General features: G+C 48.1%; 2 non-coding genes across 2 annotated transcripts; both read left to right on the forward strand.

Moving 5' to 3' along the window:
• Positions 1-9369: 9369 nt before the first annotated feature.
• Positions 9370-9443, forward strand: trnat-agu (transfer RNA threonine (anticodon AGU)). The gene has a single exon. It is a non-coding gene; the product is annotated as a tRNA-Thr (tRNA).
• A 1126-nt stretch (positions 9444-10569) lies between these two features.
• On the forward strand, positions 10570-10643 carry trnat-agu (transfer RNA threonine (anticodon AGU)). Its single transcript has one exon. It is a non-coding gene; the product is annotated as a tRNA-Thr (tRNA).
• Positions 10644-11581: the final 938 nt, after the last annotated feature.

Below are 11581 nucleotides of genomic sequence, written 5' to 3' on the forward strand. Positions count from 1 at the left end.
TGGTATCATATCCTCCAGGTTGGTAATGGGCTACCATATCCTCCAGGTTGGTAATGGGCTACCATATCCTCCAGGTTGGTAATGGGCTACCATATCCTCCAGGTTGGTAATGGGCTACCATATCCTCCAGGTTGGTAATGGGCTACCACATCCTCCAGGTTGGTATCATATCCTCCAGGTTGGTAATGGGCTACCATATCCTCCAGGTTGGTAATGGGCTATCATATCCTCCAGGTTGGTAATGGGCTACCATATCCTCCAGGTTGGTAATGGGCTACCATATCCTCCAGGTTGGTAATGGGCTACCACATCCTCCAGGTTGGTATCATATCCTCCAGGTTGGTAATGGGCTACCATATCCTCCAGGTTGGTAATGGGCTACCATATCCTCCAGGTTGGTAATGGGCTACCATATCCTCCAGGTTGGTAATGGGCTATCATATCCTCCAGGTTGGTAATGGGCTACCATATCCTCCAGGTTGGTAATGGGCTACCATATCCTCCAGGTTGGTAATGGGCTACCATATCCTCCAGGTTGGTAATGGGCTACCATATCCTCCAGGTTGGTAATGGGCTACCATATCCTCCAGGTTGGTACCATATCCTCCAGGTTGGTAATGGGCTACCATATCCTCCAGGTTGGTAATGGGCTACCATATCCTCCAGGTTGGTAATGGGCTACCATATCCTCCAGGTTGGTAATGGGCTACCATATCCTCCAGGTTGGTAATGGGCTACCATATCCTCCAGGTTGGTAATGGGCTACCATATCCTCCAGGTTGGTAATGGGCTACCATATCCTCCAGGTTGGTAATGGGCTACCATATCCTCCAGGTTGGTACCATATCCTCCAGGTTGGTAATGGGCTACCATATCCTCCAGGTTGGTAATGGGCTACCATATCCTCCAGGTTGGTAATGGGCTATCATATCCTCCAGGTTGGTACCTTGTAGATCAGCATTATATGTAGAGACCTGATCCTAGACCACCACTCCTACCCTGAGCCCTGATCCCAGACCACCCCTACCCTGAGATCTGATCCTAGACCACCACTGCTACCCTGAGATCTGATCCTAGACCACCCCTACCCTGAGACCTGATCCTAGACCACCCCTACCCTGAGATCTGATCCTAGACCACCCCTACCCTGAGATCTGATCCTAGACCACCACTGCTACCCTGAGATCTGATCCTAGATCACCAGTCCTACCCTGACATGCTTTGTGAATAAGGAAGAATATTTTGGTGACACTGTTTTGTTGAACCTAATCCAGTCTTGTCTTTCAGTGTGAGGAGTGTGGAAAGGCTTTCTCCATTTCCCGACTGGAGAACTCAGACTTGGTCACAAAGTGTGTGTTCTGCCGATTGAAGACAGAAACCAGATCCCATCTTCAACCTCCTCCTCTGTTGTCTAGTGTTCTGCCTTATTGAAGACAGAAACCAGATCCCGTCTTCAACCTCCTCCTCTGTTGTCTAGTGTTCTGCCTTATTGAAGACAGAAACCAGATCCCGTCTTCAACCTCCTCCTCTGTTGTCTAGTGTTCTGCCTTATTGAAGACAGAAACCAGATCCCGTCTTCAACCTCCTCCTCTGTTGTCTAGTGTTCGCAGTCTTCGCATGACACGGTAGCCAGGTGTGCGGTGTTTCCTTCCGACATGTTGGTGAGGCTGGCTACCATACCTGGAGTCTAGAACAGGTATGGTAGAGAACATACCTGGAGTCTAGAACAGCTATGGTAGAAAACACACCTGGAGTCTAGGACAACTATGGTAGAGAACACACCTGGAGTCTAGGACAGGTATGGTAGAGAACACACCTGGAGTCTAGGACAGCTATGGTAGAGAACACACACCTGGAGTCTAGGACAGCTATGGTAGAGAACACACACCTGGAGTCTAGGACAGCTATGGTAGAGAACACACACCTGGAGTCTAGGACAGCTATGGTAGAGAACACACACCTGGAGTCTAGAACAGGTATGGTAGAGAACACACCTGGAGTCTAGAACAGGTATGGTAGAGAACACACCTGGAGTCTAGAACAGCTATGGTAGAGAACACACCTGGAGTCTAGAACAGGTATGGTAGAGAACACACCTGGAGTCTAGAACAACTATGGTAGAGAACACACCTGGAGTCTAGAACAGGTATGGTAGAGAACACACACCTGGAGTCTAGAACAGGTATGGTAGAGAACACACCTGGAGTCTAGGACAGCTATGGTAGAGAACACACCTGGAGTCTAGGACAGCTATGGTAGAGAACACACACCTGGAGTCTAGAACAGGTATGGTAGAAAACACACCTGGAGTCTAGGACAGCTATGGTAGAGAACACACCTGGAGTCTAGGACAGCTATGGTAGAGAACACACCTGGAGTCTAGAACAGGTATGGTAGAGAACACACCTGGAGTCTAGGACAGCTATGGTAGAGAACACACCTGGAGTCTAGGACAGCTATGGTGGAGAACATACCTGGAGTCTAGAACAACTATGGTAGAGAACACACCTGGAGTCTAGAACAGCTATGGTAGAGAACACACCTGGAGTCTAGAACAGCTATGGTAGAGAACACACCTGGAGTCTAGGACAGCTATGGTAGAGAACACACCTGGAGTCTAGGACAGCTATGGTAGAGAACACACACCTGGAGTCTAGGACAGCTATGGTAGAGAACATACCTGGAGTCTAGGACAACTATGGTAGAGAACACACCTGGAGTCTAGGACAGCTATGGTAGAGAACACACACCTGGAGTCTAGAACAGGTATGGTAGAGAACACACACCTGGAGTCTAGAACAGGTATGGTAGAGAACACACCTGGAGTCTAGAACAGGTATGGTAGAGAACACACCTGGAGTCTAGAACAGCTATGGTAGAGAACACACCTGGAGTCTAGAACAGGTATGGTAGAGAACACACCTGGAGTCTAGAACAGCTATGGTAGAGAACATACCTGGAGTCTAGAACAGGTATGGTAGAGAACACACCTGGAGTCTAGAACAGGTATGGTAGAGAACATACCTGGAGTCTAGAACAGGTATGGTAGAGAACATACCTGGAGTCTAGAACAGCTATGGTAGAAAACACACCTGGAGTCTAGGACAACTATGGTAGAGAACACACCTGGAGTCTAGGACAGGTATGGTAGAGAACACACCTGGAGTCTAGAACAGCTATGGTAGAGAACACACCTGGAGTCTAGAACAGGTATGGTAGAGAACACTCCTGGAGTCTAGAACAGCTATGGTAGAGAACACACCTGGAGTCTAGGACAGCTATGGTGGAGAACATACCTGGAGTCTAGAACAACTATGGTAGAGAACACACCTGGAGTCTAGAACAGCTATGGTAGAGAACACACCTGGAGTCTAGAACAGCTATGGTAGAGAACACACCTGGAGTCTAGGACAGCTATGGTAGAGAACACACCTGGAGTCTAGAACAGCTATGGTAGAGAACACACCTGGAGTCTAGAACAGCTATGGTAGAGAACACACCTGGAGTCTAGGACAGCTATGGTAGAGAACACACCTGGAGTCTAGGACAACTATGGTAGAGAACACACCTGGAGTCTAGGACAGCTATGGTAGAGAACACACCTGGAGTCTAGGACAGCTATGGTAGAGAACATACCTGGAGTCTAGGACAACTATGGTAGAGAACACACACCTGGAGTCTAGGACAGCTATGGTAGAGAACACACACCTGGAGTCTAGGACAGCTATGGTAGAGAACACACACCTGGAGTCTAGAACAGGTATGGTAGAGAACACACCTGGAGTCTAGAACAGGTATGGTAGAGAACACACCTGGAGTCTAGAACAGCTATGGTAGAGAACACACCTGGAGTCTAGAACAGGTATGGTAGAGAACACACCTGGAGTCTAGAACAACTATGGTAGAGAACACACCTGGAGTCTAGAACAGGTATGGTAGAGAACACACACCTGGAGTCTAGAACAGGTATGGTAGAGAACACACCTGGAGTCTAGGACAGCTATGGTAGAGAACACACCTGGAGTCTAGGACAGCTATGGTAGAGAACACACACCTGGAGTCTAGAACAGGTATGGTAGAAAACACACCTGGAGTCTAGGACAGCTATGGTAGAGAACACACCTGGAGTCTAGGACAGCTATGGTAGAGAACACACCTGGAGTCTAGAACAGGTATGGTAGAGAACACACCTGGAGTCTAGGACAGCTACGGTAGAGAACACACCTGGAGTCTAGGACAGCTATGGTGGAGAACATACCTGGAGTCTAGAACAACTATGGTAGAGAACACACCTGGAGTCTAGAACAGCTATGGTAGAGAACACACCTGGAGTCTAGAACAGCTATGGTAGAGAACACACCTGGAGTCTAGGACAGCTATGGTAGAGAACACACCTGGAGTCTAGGACAGCTATGGTAGAGAACACACACCTGGAGTCTAGGACAGCTATGGTAGAGAACATACCTGGAGTCTAGGACAACTATGGTAGAGAACACACCTGGAGTCTAGGACAGCTATGGTAGAGAACACACACCTGGAGTCTAGAACAGGTATGGTAGAGAACACACACCTGGAGTCTAGAACAGGTATGGTAGAGAACACACCTGGAGTCTAGAACAGGTATGGTAGAGAACACACCTGGAGTCTAGAACAGCTATGGTAGAGAACACACCTGGAGTCTAGAACAGGTATGGTAGAGAACACACCTGGAGTCTAGAACAGCTATGGTAGAGAACATACCTGGAGTCTAGAACAGGTATGGTAGAGAACACACCTGGAGTCTAGAACAGGTATGGTAGAGAACATACCTGGAGTCTAGAACAGGTATGGTAGAGAACATACCTGGAGTCTAGAACAGCTATGGTAGAAAACACACCTGGAGTCTAGGACAACTATGGTAGAGAACACACCTGGAGTCTAGGACAGGTATGGTAGAGAACACACCTGGAGTCTAGAACAGCTATGGTAGAGAACACACCTGGAGTCTAGAACAGGTATGGTAGAGAACACTCCTGGAGTCTAGAACAGCTATGGTAGAGAACACACCTGGAGTCTAGGACAGCTATGGTGGAGAACATACCTGGAGTCTAGAACAACTATGGTAGAGAACACACCTGGAGTCTAGAACAGCTATGGTAGAGAACACACCTGGAGTCTAGAACAGCTATGGTAGAGAACACACCTGGAGTCTAGGACAGCTATGGTAGAGAACACACCTGGAGTCTAGAACAGGTATGGTAGAGAACACACCTGGAGTCTAGAACAGCTATGGTAGAGAACACACCTGGAGTCTAGGACAGCTATGGTAGAGAACACACCTGGAGTCTAGGACAACTATGGTAGAGAACACACCTGGAGTCTAGGACAGCTATGGTAGAGAACACACCTGGAGTCTAGGACAGCTATGGTAGAGAACATACCTGGAGTCTAGGACAACTATGGTAGAGAACACACACCTGGAGTCTAGAACAGGTATGGTAGAGAACACACCTGGAGTCTAGAACAGGTATGGTAGAGAACACACCTGGAGTCTAGAACAGCTATGGTAGAGAACACACCTGGAGTCTAGAACAGCTATGGTAGAGAACACACCTGGAGTCTAGAACAACTATGGTAGAGAACACACCTGGAGTCTAGAACAGGTATGGTAGAGAACACACACCTGGAGTCTAGAACAGGTATGGTAGAGAACACACCTGGAGTCTAGGATAGCTATGGTAGAGAACACACCTGGAGTCTAGAACAGCTATGGTAGAGAACACACCTGGAGTCTAGAACAGCTATGGTAGAGAACACACCTGGAGTCTAGGACAGCTATGGTAGAGAACATACCTGGAGTCTAGGACAGCTATGGTAGAGAACACACCTGGAGTCTAGGACAGGTATGGTAGAGAACACACCTGGAGTCTAGGACAGCTATGGTAGAGAACACACCTGGAGTCTAGGACAGCTATGGTAGAGAACACACCTGGAGTCTAGAACAGCTATGGTAGAGAACACACCTGGAGTCTAGGACAGCTATGGTAGAGAACATACCTGGAGTCTAGGACAGCTATGGTAGAGAACACACCTGGAGTCTAGGACAGGTATGGTAGAGAACACACCTGGAGTCTAGGACAGCTATGGTAGAGAACACACCTGGAGTCTAGGACAGCTATGGTAGAGAACACACCTGGAGTCTAGAACAGCTATGGTAGAGAACACACCTGGAGTCTAGGACAGCTATGATAGAGAACACACCTGGAGTCTAGAACAGCTATGGTAGAGAACACACCTGGAGTCTAGAACAGGTATGGCTGTAGAAACATGAGACCCTAAAACCTTTGGTTATTGAACTGCGAAAGAGAGAAATTCCTAAAAGTCACAATGAACAGAGGAGGAAACCAAGTCCACTGGTAGAACCCTGCTGTTAATATAGGGGCTGGCCCAGCAGGACCACTGGTAGAACCCTGCTGTTAATATAGGGGCTGGCCCAGCAGGTCCACTGGTAGAACCCTGCTGTTAATATAGGGGCTGGCCAGCAGGTCCACTGGTAGAACCCTGCTGTTAATATAGGGGCTGGCCCAGCAGGTCCACTGGTAGAACCCTGCTGTTAATATAGGGGCTGGCCCAGCAGGTCCACTGGTAGAACCCTGCTGTTAATATAGGGGCTGGCCCAGCAGGACCACTGGTAGAACCCTGCTGTTAATATAGGGGCTGGCCCAGCAGGTCCACTGGTAGAACCCTGCTGCTAATATAGGGGCTGGCCCAGCAGGTCCACTGGTAGAACCCTGCTGCTAATATAGGGGCTGGCCCAGCAGGTCCACTGGTAGAACCCTGCTGCTAATATAGGGGCTGGCCCAGCAGGACCAATGGTAGAACCCTGCTGTTAATATAGGGGCTGGCCCAGCAGGACCAATGGTAGAACCCTGCTGTTAATATAGGGGCTGGCCCAGCAGGACCAATGGTAGAACCCTGCTGCTAATATAGGGGCTGGCCCAGCAGGACCACTGGTAGAACCCTGCTGTTAATATAGGGGCTGGCCCAGCAGGACCACTGGTAGAACCCTGCTGTTAATATAGGGGCTGGCCCAGCAGGACCACTGGTAGAACCCTGCTGTTAATATAGGGGCTGGCCCAGCAGGTCCACTGGTAGAACCCTGCTGCTAATATAGGGGCTGGCCCAGCAGGACCACTGGTAGAACCCTGCTGTTAATATAGGGGCTGGCCCAGCAGGACCACTGGTAGAACCCTGCTGTTAATATAGGGGCTGGCCCAGCAGGTCCACTGGTAGAACCCTGCTGTTAATATAGGGGCTGGCCCAGCAGGACCACTGGTAGAACCCTGCTGTTAATATAGGGGCTGGCCCAGCAGGTCCACTGGTAGAACCCTGCTGTTAATATAGGGGCTGGCCCAGCAGGTCCACTGGTAGAACCCTGCTGCTAATATAGGGACTGGCCCAGCAGGACCACTGGTCGAACCCTGCTGCTAATATAGGGGCTGGCCCAGCAGGACCACTGGTAGAACCCTGCTGTTAATATAGGGGCTGGCCCAGCAGGACCACTGGTAGAACCCTGCTGTTAATATAGGGGCTGGCCCAGCAGGTCCACTGGTAGAACCCTGCTGCTAATATAGGGGCTGGCCCAACAGGACCACTGGTAGAACCCTGCTGTTAATATAGGGGCTGGCCCAGCAGGTCCACTGGTAGAACCCTGCTGCTAATATAGGGGCTGGCCCAGCAGGTCCACTGGTAGAACCCTGCTGTTAATATAGGGGCTGGCCCAGCAGGTCCACTGGTAGAACCCTGCTGTTAATATAGGGGCTGGCCCAGCAGGTCCACTGGTAGAACCCTGCTGTTAATATAGGGGCTGGCCCAGCAGGACCACTGGTAGAACCCTGCTGTTAATATAGGGGCTGGAGCAGCAGGTCCACTGGTAGAACCCTGCTGTTAATATAGGGGCTGGCCCAGCAGGTCCACTGGTAGAACCCTGCTGTTAATATAGGGGCTGGCCCAGCAGGCCCACTGGTAGAACCCTGCTGTTAATATAGGGGCTGGCCCAGCAGGTCCACTGGTATAACCCTGCTGTTAATATAGGGGCTGGCCCCATGCAGGGCCACTGATAGAACCCTGCTGTTAATATAGGGGCTGGCCCAGCAGGACCACTGGTAGAACCCTGCTGTTAATATAGGGGCTGGAGCAGCAGGTCCACTGGTAGAACCCTGCTGTTAATATAGGTGCTGGCCCAGCAGGTCCACTGGTAGAACCCTGCTGTTAATATAGGGGCTGGCCCAGCAGGACCACTGGTAGAACCCTGCTGTTAATATAGGGGCTGGCCCAGCAGGTCCACTGGTATAACCCTGCTGTTAATATAGGGGCTGGCCCCATGCAGGGCCACTGATAGAACCCTGCTGTTAATATAGGGGCTGGCCCAGCAGGTCCACTGGTAGAACCCTGCTGTTAATATAGGGGCTGGACCAGCAGGGCCACTGGTAGAACCCTGCTGCTAATATAGGGGCTGGCCCAGCAGGACCACTGGTAGAACCCTGCTGTTAATATAGGGGCTGGCCCAGCAGGACCACTGGTAGAACCCTGCTGTTAATATAGGGGCTGGCCCAGCAGGACCACTGGTAGAACCCTGCTGTTAATATAGGGGCTGGCCCAGCAGGACCACTGGTAGAACCCTGCTGTTAATATAGGGGCTGGCCCAGCAGGACCACTGGTAGAACCCTACTGTTAATATAGGGGCTGGCCCAGCAGGACCACTGGTAGAACCCTGCTGTTAATATAGGGGCTGGCCCAGCAGGACCACTGGTAGAACCCTGCTGTTAACATAGGGGCTGGCCCAGCAGGACCACTGGTAGAACCCTAGGCAATAACTTAACCTTGGTAACGTTCACAGATTGATTTTAGATTTTTTTGTGGTAATTAAATATAATTTCTTTAGAATTTATCTGAATGAAAATTCCTAGAAATAGTTTTTTTTTACCAGCTCTGTGTATTCTGGAGTCAAATTGAGAAATGAAGAACCCGTGCTGCGGCAGCACGACACCCCAGATCAGAGTGTATTTGCGTTGTTGGGAAGAGCCGTAAAGCACTTCACTGTTACTCACCTGTTGTTAACGAAGCATGACGCAAATACATTTTGATTTGACACACAAGGTTGAGTCTGGGGCGACTACCTTATGACCCGAACACCACTTGTCCGAGCTTGTGAATGTTTGAAATGTAAACTATGGGATTAATATTGATTAATTTATGTTCTGCAACATAACTAAAGACATAACACCGTCTGAGATGTAAATTACCGATTTACACTGTATTATCGACTCATTATCGATATGAGATATACATGATTGAAATATAAAGCCTTTTTTCACTTAGACATTCACCGGCGCCGTGGCTTAGTTGGTTAAAGCGCCTGTCTAGTAAACAGGAGATCCTGAGTTCGAATCTCAGCGGAGCCTTTTGTTAACGTTTAAGCCAATTTTTGCATCTACCTATTTTGAGATTTTTTGGGGTATTTTGGTCAATTTAATATTAGTATTTTCTAAAAGTAAACATTACAAATGTATATTTTCTTTAGTTTCCCATACTACCATCATCCACATTTTGTTTTAAGCACTTTAAAATGGAAATTCAGCAATAATTTCAAAGCTCACTACATAAAATTACACATAATGTAAAAGCCCATTTCATAGTGAATGTTTCAAACTGGACAATCTATAGTAATTTACTTTGAATAGATGGTGACTGGGTCTAAAAGGGAAGTTTGTTAGTCTAAATTCAGTGTACTTGTCTTTAACATCCATTTCCCAAAAGTCACACTCCCTTATATCTTCTCACAAGCCAACACAGACTCCCTTATATCTTCCCACAAGCCAACAGACTCCCTTATATCTTCCCACAAGCCAACAGACTCCCTTATATCTTCCCACAAGCCAACACAGACTCCCCCCATTTTGTTTCTCATCTTCAGAACCATCTGCATTCTCCACATGTTGTGTGGGTTATACTGAGATATATTCTCCAGACTGACTTACCATCTGCATTCTCCACATGTTGTGTGGGTTATACTGAGATATATTCTCCAGACTGACTTACCATCTGCATTCTCCACATGTTGTGTGGGTTATACTGAGATATATTCTCCAGATTTGTCCAGAGGGAATCGTTTATAGGTTGTTCATTTTTTATTCTAAATAAAATTTGCGTTGGAAAAATTGCGCCAAAAAATGCCATTTAACGTTACATGACTTGTATTTTACAGACATAAATTATGAAATAAATATGTATGTCTTAAAATGAAACGAACATTTTTAGGCTGACTTCATCCAGTTTCCAGAAACATTTATTTGCGCGATATGCAAATATTGCATATTTAACGTTATATCGCCTCATTTTGCATATTTTAATCAAATATTTCAGAAAAGTTGTAATACGAAAAAAGTATTATGTTTGTGTCAATATTCAACTGGTAAAACCTGATGGTGATATGATGAAGGGGAAAAAAAACAACCAAAATATTCTTAAGAGTTTCACATTTTGCCAACAGTAAAGATATTTACCCTTTTAATTCCTGCATGACTCGGCGGCGCTGTGGCTTAGTTGGTTAAAGCGCCTGTCTAGTAAACAGGAGATCCTGAGTTCGAATCTCAGCAGTGCCTTTTTGTTTTTCAGACGGACCCACCACCTCTTTCTCAAGGATCTCTAAGCTTTGATGACGGTGACCTCCCTGCCCTTCCCGAAATCCAACCATAATGATATGTTGTAGAAAATTACACGGGCCAGCATTTTAGTAACTAATTAAACCGAATTTAAGTTAAACAGGGCGAATACCAAGAGAGTATTCAAATCAAATCAAATATTATTTGTCACATGCTGAATACAACAGGTGTAGACCTTTACAGTGAAATGTTTTACTTACAAACCCTTAACCAATAATGTAGTTAAGAAAAATAAGTGTTAAGTAAAAAAAAATAGATAAGTAAAAAATAGAAAATAGAAAATAAAAGTAATTCAACAGCAGCAGTAAAATAAAAAGTGAGGCTATATACAGGGGCACACACCCCTGGGCACGCACCCCTGGGCACGCACCCCTGGGCACGCACCCCTGAGCACGCACCCCTGGGCACACACCCCTGGGCACGCACCCCTGGGCACGCACCCCTGAGCACGCACCCCTGGGCACGCACCCCTGGGCACGCACCCCTGGGCACGCACCCCTGAGCACGCACCCCTGCGGGGCCCCGTGTTGAGGATCAGCATGCGGATGTGTTATTACCTACCCTCACCACCTGGGGGCGGCCCGTCAGGAAGTCCAGGATCCAGTTGCAGAGGGAGGTGTTTAGTCCCAGGGGTCCTTAGCTTAGTGATGAGTGTCGGTGTCCACATCACTAACAAACTATGGGTCTTCAGATCCCAAAAAAGCTCTACAGCTGCACCATCGAGAGCATCTTGACAGGCAGCATCACCACCTGATATGGCAACTGCTCGGCCTCCGATCGTAAAGCACTACAAAGGGTAGTGCGTACGGCCCAGTACATCACTGGGGCCAAGCTTCCTACCATCCAGGACCTCTATACCAGGCGGTGTCAGAGGAAGG

Source organism: Salmo salar, chromosome 26, assembly GCF_965601325.2.
Source record: "Salmo salar chromosome 26, fSalSal1, whole genome shotgun sequence".
NCBI lineage: Eukaryota > Metazoa > Chordata > Actinopteri > Salmoniformes > Salmonidae > Salmo > Salmo salar.